Below are 25,334 nucleotides of genomic sequence, written 5' to 3'. Positions count from 1 at the left end.
TTTAATCAGACAGGAACCTTTTACTATTTCCCACTTTTGAGTTTCCTTAAATGGAGTTCAATGCTTATCACCTGATGGGAGTTTCTTAGCACTAAGTATGTGCCAGGGGCTCCCCGAGGAACGATGATCGATGATCCTAAGAGCAAAGTGGAAAGAAGGATGTAAAGAGATGATGTTCTTTACCTGAGATCGACATGCAGGACAAAGTGGAGATAGAAGGTAGCTAACTCACTGCGGCGCAACAGATTTTGTTGGTAATTGGCGTTGCTTGGTTCTAAAAAGGCTAAGGAAACCAATAACAATAAACTGTGTACACAATTCCAAACACGTTAAAGACAATGGAGTCGGATTACAGGGGGAAAGGCACTTCAAGTAATGCTATTTTGGGTTGGAAAACAATGCTCCAGGTGAGGCTCGAACTCACAACCTCGGCATCACTCGCACACATACTGCCATATAAGTACCGCGCGCTAACCGATTGCGCCACTGGAGCACCCAGCTTCTACTTCCGGTCACTCCTTACACGGCCTACACAGGAACATCCGGCGTATTTGCTCTGGTCGTCACAGCACCGGTTCCTCGGGCGCGCCCTTAGTACTGGGGCCGCTTCTCCCCCGGACGCGTGCGAAGGCGGACTGGGTTCCGCTGCGGTCTCCACGGGAGCCACCGGTTCTGAAAGCGCGGAGCATGCTTTGTTTGCAGAAACGGAAAGCGAATACTTCTTTCCAAGGAGACTTAGGAAAGGGCAGACGCTCCCACTGCCTCAGGTGTTCTCTGGAGGACCTTCAAGTGGCCGCCGTGTGGGCGGGCTAGCGTCCCGCTGCTGCGCTGGTTCCGGAGCCCTTCCCTTGCCTCTCCCAGGGTCCTTCTCCCAGCGTCGGAGGAAGGCCCGCCGTCTGCGAGTGGAGTGCGGGTGGTGGGAATCCCTGGGAGGATTACGAAATCCTTAAAGTGGGATTTACCAAACGCATTCCTTTCCGCTCACTTCCGTTCCCGCTTAACAAACGTGTTGGAAACGTGTTGCTACTGAAAGGAAGTGGCGCTGGGCTGCATTTTCTGTGGCTAGTCTGCGAGAAACAGCCCTGGAATAGGGCCTCTATTTCTTCCTTGGAGCATCCCTCCCCGGGACCTGGGAGTTGAAACTCTAGGCTAAAGCAACTGAAGCAGGCCCAGGACTGGGTCTCTGAAATTCTTGGTGTCTCTACGCTGAGTTAAACTAAGTTTTTCAGAAAATGTCTAACTAGGCTAAAGACCTTGTGCTTCAGAGTGTTTTGAGAGGAGAGTTTGGGGAAAAGGGCTCTCTCTAGAAGGTAAATTTGTATGGGAGATGGGGAGTGTGTGTTTACACGGAGTATCGGGCGTCTTTCTTATGGGTGGACATTGTGGATAAGAATGAGATATTAAGGCAGAATTAGCTGGGCTTTTAATCCCAAACAGTGTTTTAAAAATAAAAACTATATATTTAAGGTGTACAACATGATGTTTTGATACATGTACACAGTGAAATGATTTCTACAGTCAAGCTAATTAACATAATCTCTTCACAGTTACTATTTTGTGTAAGTGGTGAGAGCGCATGAAATGTACTCTCCACAAGTTTCCAATGCACAATGCAGTATTAACTATAGTTATGCTATGCATTACATCTCTAGACTTATTCATCCTATAGAACTGCAACTTTGTATCCTGTGACCAACATCTCAACCATTTCCATACGTCCCCACCCCTGGTAACCACTGTTCTACTCTGCTTCTATGTATTTGACTTTTTTAGAATCCACATAAGAGATCATGCAGTATTTTTCTTTTGTGTCTGGCTTGTTTCACTTAGCATAATGACATCGAGGTTCATCCATGTTGCAAACAGCAGGATCTTCTTTATTAAGGATGAATAATATTCTATTGTGTATATAAACTATATGTGCTTTATCCATTCATTGGTGGACAGACACTTAGGTCGATTCCATATCTTATTGTGAATAATGTTTCAATGAAGATGGGCATGCAGTTATTGCTTCGAGATCCTGATTTCATTTCCTTTGGGGATGTGAACCCTGAAAATTTGAGACACGTTTCAGTTAATTTAGAAAGTTTATTTTGCGAAGGTTGAGGACACACCCCTGTGACACAGCCTCAGGGAGTTCTGACTACCTGTGCCCAAGGTGATCGGGGCACAGCTTAGTTTTATACATTTTAGGGACACATGAGACATCAGTCAATATATGTAAGAAGTACATTGGTTCCATCCAGAAAGGCGGGGACAAAGCAGGGAGGGGGCTGCCAGGTCTTACTTTTGAGTTTCTGATAAACCTTTCCAAAGGAGGCAATCAGAGTATGCATCTATCTCAGTGAGCAGAGGTATGACTTTGAATAGAATGGGAGGCAAGTTTGCGCTGAGCAGTTTCCAGCTTGAATTTTCCTTTTAGCTAGTGATTTTGGGGGTGCAAGATATTTTACTTTCACAGTATATACCCAGAAAAGGTACTGCTGGATCATGTGGTAGTTCTATTTGTAATTTTCTGAGGAACAGCCATACTGCTGTTTTCCATAAAGGCGGTACTAATTTGCATTCCCACTCATAATGTAAAAGGGTTCCCTTTTCTCTACATTGCCAACACTTGTTATTTTTTATATTTTTAAATTGGTTATTCTAACAGGTCTGAGATGATGTCTCATTGTGGGTTTGATTTGCATTTCCATGATGATTAGAGATGTTGAGCATTTTTTCTATTGGCCATTTTTTATGTCATCCTTGGGAAAATATCTGTTCAGGTTCTTTACCTATTTTTTAATTAGATTTGGTTTTCTTGCTATTGAGTTGTATGTGTGTGTATATATATATATATATATATACCTTATATATTTTGGATATTAACTCCTTATCAGATACATGGTTTACAAATATTTTCTCCCAACCAATAGTTGCCTTTTCGTTTTGCCCATTGTTTTCTTCTCTGTGCAGATTTTTCGTTTGATGTAGTCTCACTTGTTTACTTTTGCTTTTGCTTCCTGAGCTTTTGGTGTCCTGCCCAAGAAATCATTACAAAGGCCAGTGTCAAGGAGGTTTTCCCTTACATTTTCTTCTAGGAGTTTTACAATTTCAGGTCTTCTGTTTAAGTCTTTAACCTATTTCGAGTTGAATTTTATGTAAGGTGTAAGATAAGGGTGTAATTTTTTTATTTTGTATGTGGGTTCCCAGTTTTCCCAACACCATTTATTGAAGAGGCTGTCTTTTCCCCAATGTGTATTTTTGTCACGCTTGTCAAAAATTAGTTGACTCTAAATGTGTAGATTTATTTCTGGGCTCTCTATTTTGTTCCATCGGTCTATGTGTCTGTTTTCATGTTAGTGCCGTGCTGTTTTGATTGTATGGCTTTGTATAGTATATTTTGAAGTCAGGTAGTGTGATGCCTCCAACTTTGTTCTTCTTTCTCAAGATTGCCTTGGCTATTTAAGGTCTTTTGTGGTTTTATGCAATCTTAGAATGTTTTTATTTCTGTGAAAAATATTGGAATTTTGATATTGTGTTGAATCTGTATACTGCTTTGAGTATTATGGACATTTTAACAATATTAATTATTTTGATCCATAAACCTTTTCATTTACTTTGTCTTCTTCAGTTTCGTTCATCAATGTTTTATAGTTTTCAGTGTACAAATCTTTTACCTCCTTGGTTACATTTATTCCTAAGTATTTAAATTTTTGTACCAATCGTAGTAGATATTTGTAAAACTTTCTTTTTAGATAGATTGTTGTTTGTGTAAAGAAACACACCTGACTTTTGTATGTTCATTTTATATCCTACAACTTTATTTAATTATTAATTTTAATAGCTTTTTGGGTGGAGTTTTTAGAAATTTCTACGTATAGACTCATGCCATCTGCAAACAGTTTTACTTCTTCTTTTACAATTTGGATGCCTTTTATTTCTTTTTCTTGTCCAATTCTTTTGCTAGTACTTCCAGTGCTATGTTAAATAGAAATGGAGATAGTGGTAATCTATACCTTGCACCAGATCTTAGAGGAAAAGCTTTTAGTTTTTCCCTATTGATTATGATGTTAGTTGTGGGATATTAATAAATGGCCCTCATTGTGTTGAGGTAGTTTTCTTCTATACCTATTTTGTTGAGAGTTTTTATCTTGAGTGGATGTTGAATTTTGTCAAATGCTTTTTCTGCATCTATGATGATGTGATTTTTATCTTTCACTCTGTTAATGTGATATATTGCATTGATTGATTTGGTTATTTTAAGCCACCCTTGTATCCCAGGGATAAACCCCACCTGGTCACAGTGTATAGTCTTTTTAATGTGTTTTAAATTCAGTTTGCTATGATTTTATTGAGGATTTTTGCATCTATGTTCACCCAGAGATATTGGCCTGTAGTTTAGTTTTCTTGTGGAATCTTTGTCTGGCCTTGATATCAGAGTGATGCTAGCTAGCCTCATAAAATGAGTTTGGAAATATTATCTCTACTTCTATTTTTGGAAGGGTTTAAGAAGGATTGGTATTAATTTTTCTTTAAATATATGTTAGATATATGTGCTCAGCTGTGAAGCCATCTGGTCTTGGACTTTTCTTTTTTGAGAGGTGCTATATGGTTTGTATGTAGTTTGTCCCCACAAAAACTCACACTCAAATTTAATTGCCAATGTAATGGTGCTAAAAGGTGGGACTTTTAAAAGGCAAATTTGGATCATGAAGCGATGAATGCAGTCATGAAGGGTTTAATGCAGTCTCAGTTATCATGAGAGCAGGTTATTATAAAGTGAGGCTGCTTCTTGTGTTTCATCTCTTTGTACACACCCATTCCCCATTTTTTCTGCTTTCCACCATTAGTTGAAGCAGCACAAGGCAGATAGGATGCTTGATTTTGGACTTCCCAGCCTGCCAAACTGAGCTATATAAACCTCTTTTTTTGTCTTAAAATAAATTACTCACCCTCAAGTATTCTGTTATAGCAACACAAAACAGACTATGACAGGAGGTTTTTAAATTATTATTACTTCAATCTCCATATTTGTTATTAAAATGTTTAGGCTTTGTATTCTTGATTCAGTCTTGGTAAGCTATTTATTCTAGGAATTCATCCATTCACTCTAGGTTATTTAATTGGTTGACATATAATTGTTCATAATAATCCCTTATGATCTTTTCTGTTTCTGAGGCATCTGTTGTAATGCCCTCTTTCTTTTTTTATTTTATTTATGAGTTTCTCTTTTTTTCCTTAGTTATCTAGCTAAGGGTTTGTCAATTTTGTTTATATTAAAAAAAACTCTTGGTTTTGTTTGTTATTTTTCTATTGTTTTCTAGTCTCTGATTTATTTCTGTACTAATCTTTATTATTTTCTTTCTTCTGCTAACTTTGTGTTTAGTTTGTTCTTCTTTCTAGTCCCTTGAAATCTAGTTTATTTATTTAAGAGCTTTCTTGTTTTGTTATGTGGTATTTGTCACTATAAACTTCCCTCTTAGTATTGCTTTTGCTATATCTGATAAGTTTTGATAAGTTGTATTTTCATTTTTATTTGTCTGGAGTTTTTTTTTTTTTTAATTTTGTTTTGATCTCCTACTGAGCCCAGTGGTTGTTCAAGATTATGTTATTTAGTTTCTACGTGTTTGTAAATTTTCCCATTTTCTTGCTGTTAATGATTTCTGGCTTCATTCCATTGTGGTTGGAAAAGGCACTTGGTATGATTTCTATCTTTTTGAATTTGTTAAGACTTGTTTTGTGACTTAACATATGATCTATCCTGGAGAATGTTCCATGTGTGCTTCTGCTATTGAGTGAAAAGTTCTAAATATGTCTGTTAGGTCTATTTGGTCTATAGTACTTTCCAAGTTAGCTGTTTATTGATTTTTCTGTCCACATGCCACATGTTCTATCCATTATTCAAAGTGGGGTATTGAAATCTATTACTATTGTATTGCTGTCAGTTGGTCAACTTGCTGGTGTCTCATAAGTCCCTTAAGCTATGTTGACTCTTTCAATTTTTCTTTTTTTCCCTCTGATTGTATGATTTCTAATGACCTGTCTTCAAGTTCACTGATCCTTTTCTTCTGCTAGATCTAGTCTGCCGTTGAACCCTGCTATTGAATTTTTTAGTTCCGTTATTGTATACTTTAGTGCTGTGATTTCTGTTTGTTACTATTTAAGTTTTAAATCTCTTTGTTGAAATTCTCATTCTGTTCATGAATTTATCTCTTGACCCCAGTGAACATCTTTTTTTTTTTTTTGGATTGTCCATCATTTTTTATTGTTTCATAAGAGTTTTCTCTCTCTCTTTTTATTATACTTTAAGTTCTAGGGTACATGTGCACTACGTGCAGGTTTGTTACATATGTATACATGTGCCATGTTGGTGTGCTGCATCTGTCAACTCATCATTTACATTAGGTATTTCTCCTAATGCTATCCCTCCCCCTCCCCCAGCCTCATGACAGGCCCCAGTGTGTGATGTTCCCCATTCTGTGTCCAAGTGTTCGCATTGTTCAATTCCCACCTATGAGTGAGAACACATGGTGTTTGGTTTTCTGTCCTTGCGATAGTTTGCTCAGAATGATGGTTTCCAGCTTCATCCATGTCCCTACAAAGGACATAAACTCATCCTTTTTTATGGCTGCATAGTATTCCATGGTGTATATGTGCCACATTTTCTTAATCCAGTCTATCACTGATGGACATTTGGGTTGGTTCCAAGTCTTTGCTATTATGAATAGTGCTGCAATAAACATACCTGTGCATGTGTCTTTATAGTAGCATTATTTTTAATCCTGGTTTATACCCAGTAATGGGATCGCCGGGTCAAATAGTGTTTCTAGTTATAGATCTTTGAGGAATCGCCACACTGCCTTCCACAATGGTTGAACTAGTTTACATTCCTACCAACAGTGTAAAAGTGTTCCTATTTCTCCACATCCTCTCCACACCTGTTGTTTCCTGACTTTTTAATGATCACCATTCTAACTGGTGTGAGATGGTATCTCATTGTGGTTTTGATTTGCATTTCTCTGATGGCCAGTGATGGTGAGCATTTTTTCGTGTGTCTGTTGGCTGCGTAAATGTCTTCTTTTGAGAAGTGTCTGTTCATATCCTTCACCCACTTTTTGATGGGGTTGTTTGATTTTTTTCTTGTAAATTTGTTTAAGTTCTTTGTAGATTCTGGATAATAGCCCTTCGTCAGATGGGTAGATTGCAAAAATTTTCTCTCATTCTGTAGATTGCCTGTTCACTCTGATGGTAGTATCTTTTGCTGTGCAGAAGCTCTTTAGTTTAATTAGATCCCATTTGTCAATTTTGGCTTTTGTTGCCATTGCTTTTGGTGTTTTAGACATGAAGTCCTTGCCCATGCCTATGTCCTGAATGGTAATGCCTAGGTTTTCTTCTAGGGTTTTTATGGTTTTAGGTCTAACATTTAAGTCTTTAGTCCATCTTGAATTAATTTTTGTATAAGGTGTAAGGAAAGGGTCAAGTTTCAGCTTTCTACATATGGCTAGCCAGTTTTCCCAGCACCATTTATTAAATAGGGAATCCTTTCCCCATTGCTTGTTTTTGTGAGGTTTGTCAAAGATCAGATGGTTGTAGATGTGTGGTATTATTTCTGAGTGCTGTATTCTGTTCCATTGGTCTATATCTCTGTTTTGGTACCAGAACCAAGCTGTTTTGATTACTGTAGCCTTGTAGTATAGTTTGAAGTCAGGTAGCGTGATGCCTCCAGCTTTGTCTTTTTTGCTTAGGATTGTCTTGGCAATGCAGGCTCTTTTTTGGTTCCATATGAGCTTTAAAGTAATTTTCTCCAATTCTGTGAAGAAAGTCATTGGTAGCTTGATGGGGATGGCATTGAATCTATAAATTACCTTGGGTAGTATGGCCATTTTCATGATATTGATTCTTCCTGTCCATGAGCATGGAGTGTTCTTCCATTTGTTTGTGTCCTCTTTTATTTCATTGAGCAGTGGTTTGTAGTTTTCCTTGAAGAGGTCCTCTACATCCCTTGTAAGTTGGATTCCTAGGTATTTTATTCTCTTTGAAGCAATTGTTAATGGGAGTTCAGTCATGATTTGGCTCTCTGTCTGTTATTGGTGTATAGGAATGCTTGTGATTTTTGCACATTGATTTTGTATCCTGAGACTTTGCTGAAGTTGCTTATCAGCTTAAGGAGATTGTGGGCTGAGATGATGGGGTTTTCTAAACACACAATCATGTCATCTGCAAACAGGGACAATTTGACTTCCTCTTTTCCTAATTGAATACCTTTTATTTCCTTCTCCTGCCTGATTACCCTGGCCAGACCTTCCAACACTATGTTGAATAGGAGTGGTGAGAGAGGGCATCCCTGTCTTGTGCCAGTTTTCAAAGGGAATGCTCCCAGTTTTTGCCCATTCAGTATGATATTGGCTGTGGGTGTGTCATAAATAGCTCTTATTATTTTGAGATACGTCCCATCAATACCTAGTTTATTTAGAGTTTTTAGCATGAAGGGCTGTTGAATTTTGTCGAAGGCCTTTTCTACATCTATTTATCATGTGGCTTTTGTCTTTGGTTCTGTTTATTTGATGGATTATGTTTATTGATTTGCGTATGTTGAACCAGTCTTGCATCCCAGGGATGAAGCCCACTTGATCATGGTGGATAAGCTTTTTGATGTGCTGCTGGATTCAGTTTGCCAGTATTTTATTGAGGATTTTTGCATTGATGTTCATCAGGGATATTGGTCTAAAATTCTCTCTTTTTGTTGTGTCGCTGCCAGGCTTTGGTATCAGGATGATGCTGGCCTCATAAAATGAGTTAGGGAGGATTCCCTCTTTTTCTATTGATTGGAATAGTTTCAGAAAGAATGGTACCAGCTCCTCTTTGTACCTCTGGTAGAATTTGGCTGTGAATCCATCTGGTCCTGACTTTTTTTGGTTGGTAGGCTATTAATTATTGCCTCAATTTCAGAGCCTGTTATTGGGCTATTCAGGGATTCAGTTTCTTCCTGGTTTAGTCTTGGGAGGGTGTATGTGTCCAGGAATTTATCCATTTCTTCTAGATTTTCTAGTTTATTTGTGTAGAGGTGTTTATAGTATTCTCTGATGGTAGTTTGTATTTCTGTGGGATCGGTGGTGATATCACCTTTATCATTTTTTATTTCATCTATTTGATTCTTCTCTCTTTTCTTCTTTATTAGTCTTGCTAGCGGTCTATCAATTTTGTTGATCTTTTCAAAAAACCAGCTCCCGGATTCATTGATTTTTTTGAAAGGTTTTTTGTGTCTCTATCTCCTTTGGTTCTGCTCTGATCTTAGTTATTTCTTGCCTTCTGCTAGCTTTTGAATGTGTTTGCTCTTGCTTCTCTAGTTCTTTTAATTGTGACGTTAGAGTGTCGATTTTAGATCTTTCCTGCTTTCTCTTGTGGGCATTTAGTGCTATAAATTTCCCTATACACACTGCTTTAAATGTGTCCCAGAGATTCTGGTTATGTTGTGTCTTTGTTTCCTTGGTTTCATATAACATCTTTATTTCTGCGTTCATTTCGTTATGTACCCAGTAGTCATTCAGGAGCAGGTTGTTCAGTTTCCATGTAGTTGAGCGGTTTTGAGTGAGTTTCTTAATCCTGAGTTCTAATTTGATTGCACTGTGGTCTGAGACACAGTTTGTTATAATTTCTGTTCTTTTACATTCGCTGAGGAGTGCTTTACTTCCAACTATGTGGTCAATATTGGAAAAGTGTGATGTGGTGCTGAGAAGAATGTATATTCTGTTGATTTGGGGTGGAGAGTTCTGTAGATGTCTAGTAGGTCCGCTTGGTGCAGAGCTGTGTTGAAGTCCTGGATATCCTTGTTAACTGTCTGTCTCGTTGATCTGTCTAATGTTGACAGTGGGGTGTTAAAGTCTCCCATTATTATTGTGTGAGAGTCTAAGTCTCTTTGTAGGTCTCTAAAGACTTGCTTTATGAATCTGGGTGCTCTTGTATTGGGTGCATATATATTTAGGATAGTTAGCTCTTCTTGTTGAATTGATCCCTTTACCATTATGTAATGGCATTCTTTGTCTCTTTTGATATTTGTTGGTTTAAAGTCTGTTTTATCAGAGACTAGGATTGCAACCCCTGCTTTTTTTTATTTTCCATTTGCTTGGTAGATCTTCCTCCATCCCTTTATTTTGAGCCTATGTGTGTCTCTGCACTTGAGATGGGTTTCCTGAATATAGCACACTGATGAGTCTTGACTTTTTATCCAATTTGCCAGTCTGTGTCTTTTAATTGGGGCATTTAGCCCATTTACATTTAAGGTTAATATTGTTATGTGTGAATTTGATCCTGTCATTATGATGTTAGCTGGTTATTTCGCACGTTAGTTGATGCAGTTCCTTCCTAGCATCGACGGTCTTTACAATTTGGCACGTTTTTGCAGTCGCTGGTACTGATTGTTCCTTTCCATGTTTAGTGCTTCCTTCAGGAGCTCTTGTAAGGCAGGCCTGGTGGTGACAAAATCTCTCAGCACTTGCTTGTCTGTAAAGGATTTTATTTCTCCTTCACTTATGAAGCTTAGTTTGGCTGGATATGAAATTCTGGGTTGAAAATTCTTTCCTTTAAGAATGTTGAATATTGGCCCCCACTCTCTTCTGGCTTGTAGAGTTTCTGCTGAGAGATCCGCTGTTAGTCTGATGGGCTTCCCTTTGTGGGTAACCTGACCTTTCTCTCTGGCTGCCATTAACATTTTTTCTTTCATTTCAACCTTGGTGAATCTGACAATTATGTATCTTGGGGTTGCTATTCTCGAGGAGTATCTTTGTGGTGTTCTCTGTATTTCCTGAATTTGAATGTTGGCCTGCCTTGCTAGGTTGGGGAAGTTCTCCTGGATAATATCCTGAAGAGTGTTTTCCAACTTGGTTCCATTCTCCCCATCACTTTCAGGTACAACAGTCGGACATAGATTTGGTCTTTTCACATAGTCCCATATTTCTTGGAGGTTTTGTTAGTTTCTTTTTATTCTTCTTTCTCTAAACTTCTCGCTTCATTTCATTCATTTGATCTTCAATCACTGATACCCTTTCTTCCACTTGATCGAGTCGGCTACTAAAGCTTGTGCATGTGTCACGTAGTTCTCATGCCATAGTTTTCAGCTCCATCAGGTCATTTAAGGTCTTCTCTATGCTGTTTGTTCTAGTTAGCCATTTGTCTAATCTTTTTTCAAGGTTTTCAGCTTCTTTGCAATGGGTTCGAACATCCTCCTTTAGCTCGGAGAAGTTTGTTATTACCAATCTTCTGAAGCCTACCTCTGCCAGCTCGTCAAAGTCATTCTCTGTCCAGCTTTGTTCTTTTGCTGGCGAGGAGCTGTGACCCTTTGGAGGAGAAGAGGCACTCTGATTTTTAGAATTTTCAGCTTTTCTGCTCTGATTTCTCCCCATCTTTGTGGTTTTATCTACATTTGGTCTTTGACAATGGTGACCTACAGATGGGGTTTTGGTGTGGATGTCCTTTTTGTTGATGTTGATGCTACTCCTTTCTGTTTGTTAGTTTTCCTTCTAACAGTCAGGACCCTCAGCTGCAGGTCTGTTGGAGTTTGCTGGAGGTCTACTCTAGACCCTGTTTGCCTGGGTATCACCAGCAGCGGAGGCTACAGAACAGCAAATATTGCAGAACAGCAAATGTTGCTGCCTGATCCTTCCTCTGGAAGCTTCATCTCAGAGGGGCACCTGGTTGTATGAGGTGTCAGTCACCCCCTACTGGGAGGTGTTTCCCAGTTAGGCTACTCGAGGGTCAGGGACCCACTTGAGGAGGCAGTCTGTCCATTCTCAGATCTCAAACTCTGTGCTGGGAGAACCACTGCTCTCTTCAAAGCTGTCAGACAGGGACATTTAAGTCTGCAGAAGTTTCTGCTGCCTTTTATTCAGCTATGCACTACCCCCAGAGGTGGAGTCTACAGAGGCAGTTAGGCCTCCTTGAGCTGTGGTGGGCTCCACCCAGGTCGAGCTTCCCAGCCGCATTGTTTACCTAGTCAAGCCTCAGCAATGGTGGATGCCCCTCCCCCAGCCTCGCTGCTGCCTCGCAGTTCGATCTTGGACTGCTGTGGTAGCAGTAAGCAAGGCTCCATGGGCATGGGACCCACCAAGCCAGGCACGGGATATAATCTCCTGGTGTGCCATTTGCTAAGACTGTTGGAAAAGTGCAGTATTAGGGTGGGAGTGTCCCAATTTTCCAGGTACTGTCCCGATTTTCCAGGTACTGTCCCGATTTTCCAGGTACTGTCATGGCTTCCCTTGGCTAGGAAAGGGAATTCCCCGACCCCTTGTGCTTCCTGGGTGAGGCGATGCCCCACCCTGCTTTGGCTCACACTCTGTGGGCTGCATCCATTGTCCAACAAGTCCCAATGAGACGAACCCGGTACCTCAGTTGGAAATGCAGAAATCACCCATCTTTTGCATCACTCACACTAGGAGCTGTAGACTGGAGCTGTTCCTATTTGGCCATCTTGGAACGAAGTTTTTTTTTGTTTGGTTTTTTTTTTTAGACAGAGTCTCGCTCTGTTGCCCAGGCTGGAGTGCAGCAGAACAATTTCAGCTCACTGCAAGCGATTCTCATGCCTCAGCCTCCCAAGTAGCTGGGATTACAGGTGTGTGCCACCATGCCTAGCTAATTCTTTTTGTATTTTTAGTAGAGACAGAGTTTTATCATGTTGGTCAGGCTGGTCTTGAGCTCCTGATCTCAGGTATCCACCTGCCTCAGCTTCCCAAAGTGCTTGGATTACAGGCGTCAGCCAATGTGCCCGGCCCAGTGAGCATCTTTATGACCATTATTTTGAATTCTCCCTGTGGTAAATAATTTATCTCCATTTCATTAGGGTCAATCTCTGGAGATTTGTCTTTTTCTTTTGTTTAGAACACATTTTTATGTTTCTTTACTTTTCTTGACTCTGTATTGGTTTCCGCACATTAAACAACCACCTCTCCCAGTCTTCACAGACTGGCCTAATATAGAAGAAACTCACCAGTCAGTCCAGCCATAGGTACTGAATGCCTCTCAAATCTTTTTTTTTTTTTTTTTTTTTTTAATTTGGAGATGCAGTCTTGCTGTGTTGCTCAGGCTGGAGTGCAGCGGCGCAATCTCGGCTCATTGCAACCTCCGCCTCCTGGGTTCAAGCAATTCTCCTGCCTCAGCCTCCCAAGTAGCTGGGACTACAGGTGCATGCCACCATACCTGGCTAACTTTTTTTGTATTTTAGTAGAGACGGGGTTTCACCATGTTACCCAGGCTGGTCTCGAACTCCTGAGCTCAGGCAATCCACCTGCCTCAGCCTCCCAAGCCTCTCAAATCTTTATGGTCATACAGACCATCATCTTTGTTCTTAGTGACCCCCAGAAGACTAGAGTATGCCAAGTCCCATTAGTGTCCTGAAACAGTCAAGACAGGAGCCAGTCCCTCCTGTAGCAGCTGGAAAAGTTGGGATGTTAGGTGTGTAGTCCAATCCTTTCTCTCCTCAAGTAGAAGCTGTGACCTGGAGTTTATCATCATTTGCTCAGCACTGAGCCAGGAAGGGTAGCTGGGGCAAATTCCTGCACTCTCAAAGTGGACACTTTTCAAACCATTGCTTTGCTGTCTGTCACCTCCAGGGGCCTAGCAAATGCTGGCAGATAACTCTGAGAGACAGGCAGTTTAACTGGAGGCTTGTTTCTGTCTCTGGAGTGAGCCCCCGGAAGGAACTGCAGGAGGTGCCCACACACCTATTCAGGCTCCCAGAAGACTACTGATTGCCTGCCCTGTCACCTCCTAGATGCAGGCTGGTTAGAAGTTAGACCCTCAGGCAGCAGCTGGAAAAGTCTGGATGTTAGATGTGTAGTCTAACTCTTTCCATGGAAAAACTGGGAGCTGGGCATTATTGCCTGCTCTGTCTGCACGGAGCCAGAGGAAATAGCCTGTGGAAATATTCCTGTACCCATTTAAAACCATCTTTTTGTTTTCTGTGGTCCCTGGGGACTTGAGAATGGTGAGCCTCATCATCTCTCAGAGCTAGGTGATTTAGGAGCTAGCCCCTCAGGTGCTAACTGTAAAAGTTAGGGGAGTAGATGTGTAATCCAAATTCTTTGCTCTTTATGGAGATGTTGGGAGTTGGGGGTTCCCTACCAATTATAAGGCACTGTGTCCAGGGTTAGATTTATGGCACTAGTGTGTCTCAGCTGCAATGTGGTTATTATCTCAGTTGCCCACTAGGTAGGAGTCTCTCAACTAGTTTCTGGATTTCTCTCAAAGGGAATTAATTCATGTCTCAGTGTTTATTCTGTGTGTTTGTGGGAGGAAGAAAAGTTAGGAGCCTCCTATTCCACTGTCTTGCTGGTGTCCTGTTTGTTTTGTTTTCTAATTACCATTTGCCATGTATATGTGGGTATGATGTGTCAAAAAAAATAACTGTTGGTTGGGCATGGTGGTTCATGCCTATAATCCCAGCACTTTGGGAGGCTGAGGCTGGCGGATCACTTGTGGACAGGAGTTCGAGACCAGCCTGGCCAATATGGCAAAACCACGTCTCTACTAAAAATACAAAAAAAAAAAAAATACAAAATTAGCTGGGTGTGGTGGAGCGCGTCTGTAATCCCAGCTACTTGGGAGGCTGAGGCAGGAGAATTGCTTGAACCTGGGAGGCCGAGGTTGCAGTGGGCTGGAGATCGCACCACTGCATTCCAGCCTGGGTGACAGAGCAAGACTCTAAAAAAAGAAAAAAAAAAAGAAAGTGAACTTGGATTGATTGTAAATATCTATTGCAAACACAAGAACAATCACCAAAAAGGTTTAAAAAGGGAAGTATAATTGATATGTTAAGAAAGGATAAAAATGGAATCTTACAAAATAAAACCAGAAAAGAGAGGAAAAAGTGGAAGATAAAAAAAAAGAAGAAGAAACAAAGGACAAGGACAATGAATAGAAAACAGTAACAAATATGGTAGATATCAGTCCAGCTATATAATCACTTTAAATGTCAATAGTTTGAATATATCAATTAAAATATAGATAATTAGCTGGGCACGGTGGCATGTTCCTAAAGGCCCAGCAACTCAGGCGAGGCAGGGAGGGACTGAGGCAGGAGGATCTCCTGAGCGAGCCCAAGAGGTCGAGGCTGCAGTGAGCCATGACACTCACCCTGGGCGACAGAGTGAGACCCTATCTCAAAAACAGAAACAAAAAGAGACTCAATCAGAAAACAAGATCCAACTATCTATATGTTGTCTACCAAAAATCCACTTTAAGACATGTATAGATTAAAAGTAAAGTGATGGAGAAACATATAACATGTTAACACTAATCAAAAGAAGCTTCAGTAGCTAAATTGATATTAGACAAAGTTGACTTCAGATCAAGGATAAAGAGGAGCATTACATTACATTGTAGCATTATAATGATGGAAGAGTCAATCATCCCAGAAGACATACAAACCTTAATGTGTATGCACCTAACAAGAGAGTGTCAAAATATGAGGCTAAAACCAATAGAACTGCAATGAAAAATAGTGTATTAGAGATGGAGACTTCAACACCCATCTAACAGTAATTGACAGATCCAGCAGGCAGAAAATTAGTAAGGATATAGCAGAACTGAACAGCACCATCATTGCACTGGATCTAATTGACATCTATAAACTATTTCATTCAAAACAAAATTCCGTTCTCAAGCTCACATAAAATACTCATCCAGATAGACTACATTCTGGATCATAAAACACACTTTAACAAATTATAAGACTAGAAATCATACAAAATATGCTATCAGACCACAATAGAATTAAATGAGAAATCAATAACAGAAAGCTAGAAAACTTCAGAATACTTGTAGAATAAACTATACACTTCTAAATAACACATAGATCAGAGAAGAAGTTTTAAGAGAAATTTGAAATTTAAAAATAGCTCAAACTAAATAAAGATTAAGATACAGCTTATAAATTTGTAGGATGCAGTGAAAGCAGTGCTTAGAGGGAAATTTATAGTACTGAATGCATATATTAGAAAAGAAAAATCTAAAATCAGTAATTTAAGTTTCCACTTAGAAGACTAGAAAAAGAAGAATACATTTCAACCCAAAGTAAGCAGAAGAAAATAAATAAAAATTAGAGCAAAAGCCAATGAAATTGAAAATAGAAAATAGAGAAAAATCAACAAAACCAAAAGCTAATTCTTTCAGAAGATCAAAAAATTTGAAAAAACTCTAGCCAGGTTAACTAAGAGAAAAAGAAGACACCAATTACTAATATCAGAAATGAAAGAGGGGTCATCACTATTTATTCCATGGATATTAAAGGGATAGTAGAGAAATATGAGCAACTGTGCTCACGAATTTGATAACCTAGATGAAATGATCTAATTCTATGAAAGACACAATCTACCAAAACTCACACAAGGAGAAATAGGCCTATGTCTATTTAAAAATGGAATTAATAATATCTCAGGCAATTAGAACAGGCCTGTAGCTATTTAAAAATGGAATTAATAATATCTTGCCCAAAGAGAAAAACCAGGCCCAGATGGATTCACTGGTGAATTCTACCAAACATTTAAGGAAGAAATTATACCAATTTTCTATATCCTCTTCCAGAAAATAGATGCACGGTAAATGTTTCCTAACTCATTCTAGGAGGACAATATTGCCCTAATACCAAAACCAGACACAGATGTTACAAGAAAGGAAAACAACAGACCAGTGTCTTTCATAACACAGATGCAAAAATTCTGAATAAAATATTAGCAAATTGAATCCAACAATGTATAAAAAAAATACACTATGACCAAGTGGAATTTATTCCAGGTATATAAGGTTGATTCCACATCCAGAATCAATATATCACACCAATAGGCTAAAGAAGAAAAATTATATAATCATATTAATAGATACAGAAAAGTATTTGACAAATTTGAGATAATTATAGTCTCTCAATTTTTTTATTTTTATTATTATTCTTTTTTGAGACAGAGTGTCACTCTGTCACCCAGATTGCGATCGTGGCTTACTACAGCCTTCCCCTCCCAGTTCAAGTGATTCACGTGCCTCAGCCTCCCGAATACCTGGGATTACAGGCATGCACCACCCACGCCCGGCTAATTTTTGTATTTTTAGTAGAGATGGGGTTTCACTGTGTTGGCCAGGCTGGCCTGAAACTCCTGGCCTCAAGTGATCCACTGGCCTTGGTCTTCCAAAGTGTTGGGATTACAGGTGTGAGCCACTGCGCCCGGCCTCATTTCATCTTAATCTTGATAAAAATTTATAATTTTTCTAGCAATGTAGAGGAAATAGAACTGTGATTTATTATACATGATTTACACAAGTGAATGATCCATGTGTTTGTTTTTTTCTTTTTCAAATTTTTATCCTTTCTTCACTCTGCATATACATCCCAGGATGCCTGTCCCCTCAGTGCTATGTTTATGTCATCAGTGTTTGACCGAAGAGAGTGTCTTGGGTAAGGGTGTCCAATCGTCATTCTTATCAGGCTAACTGTCCTGAAGAACTGTTGTTCTATTGTTTGGGTTTTCTTGCTATGAATTTATACTCATCATTTTATTTGCATTTGACTTGTTGGTAGATAACATAGAGAATGAACTCTTGATCTGCTTGACAGTTTTATATTTTGCTATAAATTAACAAAATGCCATTCTTATTACAGTTTGACTTTTAGTGCAGCTTCCCTGTGAGCAAAGAATGTATAGACCTGCAACTCTAGTGTTGCAAACACCTTGACAATTTTATTTCACAATGAAAATTTATGGATTTGTAATCTACTTGGTATCTGTGTGGTTGGTTAATGTACTTTTGAGAGACAGCCTCACTCAGTTTGTTGATAAAATCATATATCAGAGCTTATGAGAGAGAACCAGAAGTGACGTCACTAAGGAAACTGCCTATGCAGCCATTGCCGTTCTCCAAGAGGCATCACCTCTGTCTCATTGAGACAGAGGAAATTTCTATCTCAAGAGAGTGCTGTAAGGCATAAATAAGGTGATTTATATAAAATGCCTGGAATAATACTTATTAAGTAACATTTTATTATTATTATTCATATATTTCCTTCCTTGTACGCTAGCCATCTAAGCCTGTCAGAGATTGTGTATTGAGCACAGAATGATAGCAAGGGGAGTCCCATAACTCATGGTACTAGGTTTCACTAATGGAAAACATCAATCCCTAGAAAGAGATCTTCATGCAAGTAATACATATCTGGGTCTCCCGCGCAGACATCTGCTGGACAGCGACCCAGCGCCGCACAGGCGCTCACGGCCCGGCTCCACGGCTGAGGGTGGCGAGTCCCTGCCGCTGTCCGGCGCTCGCCTTCTCACTCAAATGAAAATTACTGGAACATGATGTTATTTGGTATTCAGTTACACAAAGCTGAGTGTAACTGATTGGTTAATAGTAAAAGTTTTGATATCAGTAAAATAGCTGAATTATTCTAAACCGTAACTTTGTAGCTACATGATTTGGGTGAGATGATTTTTTTTTTTTTTTTTTTTTTTGAGAAGGAGTCTCGCTCTGTCACCCAGACTAGAGGGCAGTGGTGTGATCTTGGCTCACTGCAACCTCCTCTTCATGGGTTCAAGTGATTCTCCTGCCTCAGCCCCCCGAGTAGCTGGGATTACAGGTGTGCACCACCATGCCGGACTGGTTTTGTACTTTAGTAGAGATGAGGTTTCACCATGTTGGCCAGGCTGGTCTCAAACTCCTGATCTCAGGCGATCCACCTGCTTTGGACCCCCAAAGTGCTGGGATTACATGAGTTAGCCAACACACCCTGCCTGAGATGATATTTTTGAGCCACAGTATTCCCATCAGTAAACCAGATATACTAATTGTAATTTCAGGTATTTTTGTGACACATATATTATTGAAATTATTATTATTAAATTACTGACTTTAATAATACATTCTTAAATTAGTTATTATAATAACAAATAATATTGAAAGCAGTTTATAAACTTGCGTGGTGCTAGGGGGCACTACAATGTAAAGGAATTTATGTAATAACAAAAGTAAAGATGCAACGTTTGATTTTATTTTTCATGTTTTGTAATGCAAAAATTAACTGTCCTTTTATTTAAATTACAGCACATGCAAATTAACTTTTAGGTATATAATTATTCTGAATTATTTCAGAAAATTATTATGGTCTCATCACTGAATTAAAAAATGTAATAATATTCTCAGTTTAAAGAAAATGCACAGGTTTTAAATCCTCTGTGATAAGAGCCCATGAACTTGGAGCTGCTGATTTTTTTTTTAATTTGCAGGGTTTTTACATAACAAATTATCAGAAACCAAAGCACCCAGATATCAGACTATGAACAGAAAACATCTTTCCTGAACAAGTACAGGCTTTATTACTTAATTGTATTTACACTGATGAGTGCACACAAAGAAAAATCAATTTGTGGGAGTTTATTTCATTGGTATTGAAATTGTATCTTCCTTGAAAAGCTTGGCACAAAGTGCCTAGTTTGTATCCCAGTTCATTATATTATTATTTTACTATATTCTGTGCTGTTATGTAGTTTTATATGGGCTCACTAGTTGAGTGTTCAAAATTGCTTTTCTAAACTACAGAATATTAACTTCCAGTATTTACCAAAAAAACTTATTTATTAAAAAAATCACAATAAAAGGGCATAAAATAAATATAAATACTCAACATTTTCAAGGTTCTTCTGGAATCATTCTGAAAGCATTAAAAGGAGAGGCTGGAAATCTGCGTTTATAATATTGGTCGTTTCCCTACCTACTTAATAGTAACATTAAAGCTTGCTCAGTATGCTTTCTGAAACAAGTAAAAATGTTCTTTTACCTTAACTTATACTGTGGAAAATCTCAAAGGAATGCTAGAAAACCATTCCAATGTACTCACCCAAACAACACAAAATACCCACACCTTCTCCAATTCAAACAATCATTTAATTAATCGAAAGAGCTGAGATGCACTCCCTCTCTACCTGATAAGGGCTTCCATCATGAACTTGACTGTGTCCTAAATTCAGTCCTCCAGGAGAAGCTCATCACCCTCCCCATGTCCTGAATGTCAGAATCCAAAGCTGGAAACTTCATCCTACTTAATCTTTATGTTTTTTGAAAAAGTTTATCTTTCTTCCCAGGAATAAAAACATCTATTCTCTGAGGCACATGTAAGCATTTATCCTTCAGTATAATGAACTTTTTTAGTCACACTGTTAATGACAAGCTTACATACATTTTTTTCTGCTCCTACCTTCAAAGCTCCAAGCCCTGTATTCTTACAGGATGATATTCATAAACTATTCGACCTTAGCTTCCCTCCACTTAAGCCTTTCTTGCTCAGAATCACTCCTTTTATTAGTTATCTGTTGATGCTTAACATATTACCTCCAAAACTTAGTGGATTAAAACAACAAACATTCATTATGCCAACTTCTCTGGGTCAAGAACTATATCAGAATTAGTAAGGCCCTCTAGCTCAAGGACTCTCATAAGGCTGCCATCATTTAAAAGCCTTACTTAGGGAAGATTCACTTCTAAGATTAATCATGTGGCTGGGGGGCAGTCCCCAGGTCCTTCCTTGCTGGCTGTGACTGGTGACACTGGCTCTGTGCTATGTGGACTTCTTAATAGGCAGCGCCCAACATAGAAGTCAGCTTCCCTTACAATGAAAGAGAGAGAGGATTCCCAAGACAGAAGCCACAGTCTTTGTGCAACCTAATGTTGGAACTGATATCCATCACTTCTGCCACAGTCTATTTGATAGTGAAGTGAGATAAATTCAACTAGGACGACAGAGTAGAAGATTCCTCAAGGAGTTACCTCTACCAGGGGTACAAGTGACATGGAGCAATTTTAGAGGCTGCTTACCACACCCATGAAATGTATAATGACAAAACATGATATTCCTCTTAAATGACTAAATAAGCACACCACTCTTTGATCAATCTCCTGTCTGTTCAGTGTGGCAACAATTCCCACTGCAGCTGTTCTCCTGCCTCACTAAGACTTTCAATCCACTGGTGCCTCAGCCTTCGCCTATTGCATTATGATCCTCCTGCGGTCAGTTACTCCCACAAGCAAACTAACAATGGCTCTTCTCAACACTGGCTTTATGTTAGAATTGCCTGAGGAGGTTCCAAAGATACATATGAGTGCCTTGGCCCCAATTGAGATTGGCTGACCCAGTGTCTCTGGGACCTGGCATTCTATTGTGATACTAATATGCAGCAATAGTTGGGAATCAATATTGTAGATTCCATTACTGAATATTTTAAAATGTAATTGCCAGTAACATAAAACCAGAATTGACACACTGCTTCCCTTGGGCTAAATACAATCCATCACCTATTTTTTAAATAAATTCTTATTGGAATGCAGCCACATTTTCTTATTGTCCATGGTTGCTTTTGCAGAACATGGGAGAACTGAGTACTTCCTACAGAGACAACATGGCTCACAAAATAAAAATATTTACTATCTGGCCCTTTGCTTAAAAAACATTACTGATTTTTGACCTATCCCCTTTCACATCTTCATTTTTCTCTCTTTCTCTCTCTCTCTCTCTCTCTCTCGTTTGCTTTTGATTTTGTCCTTTTTAGAAGCACATTGCAACCTCTTCTCTAGATGAACTCAACTATCTGATTTCTGCATATTTCTCAGTCCATGACTGCTGCTGAAGAATGTCATGCAAGAAAACAAACTGATAATATTTTAAGACAATGATCACCATTGGAAACCGGGTTTTCAATTGTGCCTGACATAACCTTTTCAATCTCTACAATCCTCTAATTTCTGACACTCTCTTCTCCCTTCTCACTTCTCTCTCTCTGCAGATGACTTTGCTACTGCAACACAGAGAAAATATAAGTCTTTATACTCATAGTCTTTCAACTACCTGGCACTAAATCAATATACCTGTTTCCATTTGCAACTATTATCTTTCTCCCTGATCCTGTCAAGATGATCTTACTCTTTGTTGTAGGCTACTTTCCTCGTCTGACTTCAGAATTAGTTCTCACCTGACTTTAAGAGGAAATTTACATTGTTACCAATTTCTCTACTGAAAATCCAACTTTTTATTTCCACGTAGATGCTTCCCATCGTGGTTTCCATGAACTTTATTGTCTCAATGATTGTCATTTTAGATCTATTACTCTTTTTCTGAGCTTTGGGTCTATATAAGCCAAATTTCTGCTCAACAGAGCAACCATATCCCCACCTTAATTGGACAAGTCTCTCCAGAAAATAAATCTCCTATTTCCTGTTGTGTTAAATGAAGAATAATTACTAAGGTATTCAGTAATGATAAAGAATCTGGGAATTTAACTGTTCTTGATATGAAATTTCAAATTACACACTTGTTTTTTTTTGGAAGCCAAACCCACCTCCAGCATTTTATTCCCACACATGATAAGCTTGTCCAAGGTGTGTGTGGTTTGGATGACTTTATATTTTGTTAGCTTTCCTCTTCCCTCTACATATGGACACTATGTTTTGTCAAAAGGAAATGTGTACACTGGATGCTTGTTAAAAATAGCAAGGAAGACTATTCAGGACTATAGCAATGGGGGAATAATATAGCTATAGTAGAGAGAGATTGAACTAAAATTTCTCCCAGCATGGAGCTGGAAATTTATAAGCAAAGAGCTGAGTGAGTGAGTCAGTGGATAGAAACTAATTAGATATTAAGGGTGGCGGGGGGTGGGGTGGCGGGGAGCGGGGTTCTTGCTAAACTGCATTATTGCTAAAGGCATGCCAAAGTGATAAGATATCAAGGGCAAAGTGATTCTCAGTGAACTGGCTTGGCAGGAGTCTTTGCTAAAACTGGGCCTGAGAAGAGGGACTAGAGAAGAATGATTAAACTTTGGTCAAGATGGGAATCTGTCAGTTTTGGCCTTCTCTAATCTATGTGGTTATGCTGCTCGAGAGCTTGCTAAGATGTATTCAAGAAGGCTAGTGTATTAGCTTGTTCTCACACTGCTGCTATAAAGAAACACTTGAGATGGGGTAATTTATAAAGCAAAGAAGTTTAATTGGCTCACAGTTCTGCAGGCTGAACAGGAAGCATAGCAGCATCTGCTTCTGGGGAGGCTAAAGGGAGATTTTACTCGTGACAGAAGGCAAAGTGGAAGCACGAATCTTGCAAGGCAGAAGCAGGACTGAGAGGAAGAGAAAGGGTGCCACACACTTTCACCAACCATATCTCATAAGGATGCTATCATGATACAGCATAAAAGGGGGAAATCTGCCCCCATGATCCAGTCACCTCCCACAAGACCCCACCTTCAACATTGGGGATTACAATTCAGCATGAGATTTGGTAAGGGACACAGATCCAAATCGTATCAGCTAGTAATAAAGTGTATTAAGATTTAGGAGTTGATATGGTTTGGCTGTGTCCCCACTCAAAATCTCATGGTGAATTGTAAACCCCATAATCCCCACAGGTCAAGGGAGAGACCAGGTGGAGGTAATTGAATCATGGAGGTGGTTTCTCCCAAGCTGTTCTCATGATAGTGAGTGAGTTCTCTCGAGATCTAATGGTTTTACAACTGTTTGGCAAATTCCTCCTGCCATCCTTCTTTTTCCTGCCATTTTGTGAAGAAAGTGCCTGCCTCCCTTTCACCTTCCACTATGATTGTAAGTTTCCTGAGGCCTCCCCAGTCATAGGGAACTGTGAGTCAATTAAACCTCTTTCTTTTATAAATTACTCAGTCTCAGGTATTTTCATATAGGAATGTGAGAAAGGACTAATACAGGAATCTTCAAGGACATCCCATCCAAATTAAAAGTTATGTATCACTTGCTTCTTTGACCTCATCTATTGTATTAATTACATTTATGTGTATATATATACACACACACACACACACACATATGCACACATATATATATCAACTTTACTAAATGGTCTCTACATTCTACATTCTCAGTTTTATTGTTTCATTAGGAAAAGAAATTGGGTGGGATATTGGTAACAGTATATTTCTGCTTATGCTATAATACCCAAGTTGAAACATTTGACAGAAATTGATTGATGCTTGTTACCTGATGTTTTAAAATAAGGGCTAAATAGTTATAGATCTCAATATTATCGTTATCCTGGGTGTGACAGGGTACAGATGTGACACTGCATGTTTTTATAGTGTGTTCTACTGGTGATTCAAATAACTAAGGTATTGCCATTAGCAACATAATTTTTGTAAATATTGAAAGACTCTTGGAAGTTTCTACAATAAAAAGACTTTTTCTCTTCAATTTCCATAGTGGTTGCATTCTGAAAAATTTAGTTTGTATTAAGCCATTCAAAGTATTTACATGTAAAATATTCATTTCTTGACTAAATAATTACAGATGATCACTTACGTGTCTATCCATTGGGGCATTTGATGGGAATATTTTTTACAATGTAGGATTGCAGGATATCTAGTATTGTTTGTCCTCACATTGGAAATACAATTACTGCCTTCTGATCGTTTTAACAGTGGAGACACTCAAGCATTTCTAAACAGAAAAAGCTGGTACAAGCACACTTGAAGCACAATACATCTGAAAGGCACATGAAGAGTTCAATAAAATGTTTAACAACTGAAAAGACTGTAGAAATAAATTTAATTATTCTGTCTATACTAAAATCCAAATATAAATTATATTAGAGTTGCAGCTATTTATTATGCTATTTCAGCATTCACATGCTATTTTCATTTTCTATTCAGATGTTTTTTCCACTGCCAGACACTTTCTAACAAGTCCTTCAAACCCTCTTTATAATAACTTATGAAAATATTTGTTACATTATGCTCAATGATTTCCTCAATTAAAATGATATATAAAATAAGAACAAGTGAGAGAAAAAAACATAGTTTGTGCATCTATTTTGTGATAAATATAGTAGTTAGATCTATTTTATATAAATTTTCTCATTAAACCCACATCAAACTTTTTCTCCTGTATTTTTTAAATGGAAAATGTGAGGTTGTAGGAGTTAATTAACTCTACGAATAGCTGACAGTAAAGAAACTATCATTACTGAGAACTATAGTTGGTTTTTACAATTATTTCATTTTTTGTTTGTTTGTTTTTGTTTTTGTTTTTTGAGATGGAGGTTCGCTCTTGTTGCCCAAGCTGGAGTGCAATGGCGTGATCTCAGCTCACTGCAACCTCTGCCTCTTGGATTCAAGTGATTCTCCTGCCTCAGCCTCCTGAGTAGCTGGGATTACAGGCACGTGCCACCACGCCCAGCTAATTTTGTATTTTTGGTAGAAATGGGGTTCCTCCATGTTTGTCAGGCTGGTCTCGAACTCCCAACCTCAGGTGATCCACCCACCTCCGCCTCCTAACATGCTGGGATTACGGGTGTGAACCAGCATGCC

The 25,334-nt window shown here is 38.9% G+C and overlaps 1 protein-coding gene, 1 long non-coding RNA gene and 1 other non-coding gene across 3 annotated transcripts in view; 1 reads left to right on the top strand and 2 right to left on the bottom strand.

Annotated features, from left to right (window-relative positions):
- Positions 1 to 25,334, bottom strand: part of LOC109027415 (uncharacterized) — a 104,440-nt gene that overhangs the window by 38,323 nt on the left and 40,783 nt on the right. The gene's annotated exons all lie outside the window — the stretch shown is intronic.
- LOC129534205 (uncharacterized) overlaps positions 1 to 25,334 on the top strand; it is a 53,675-nt gene that overhangs the window by 18,719 nt on the left and 9,622 nt on the right. The window lies entirely within an intron of this gene.
- TRNAI-UAU (transfer RNA isoleucine (anticodon UAU)) lies at positions 400 to 493 on the bottom strand. The gene is made up of 2 exons: positions 456 to 493; positions 400 to 435 (listed from the first exon to the last, which is right to left on the bottom strand). It is a non-coding gene; the product is annotated as a tRNA-Ile (tRNA).

The sequence above is a fragment of the Gorilla gorilla genome, chromosome 5 (genome assembly GCF_029281585.2).
Source record: "Gorilla gorilla gorilla isolate KB3781 chromosome 5, NHGRI_mGorGor1-v2.1_pri, whole genome shotgun sequence".
In the NCBI taxonomy this organism is placed as follows: Eukaryota; Metazoa; Chordata; class Mammalia; order Primates; family Hominidae; genus Gorilla; species Gorilla gorilla.
Note: the sequence above shows the minus strand (reverse complement) of the source record. Positions and strands in the feature narration are given on the sequence as shown.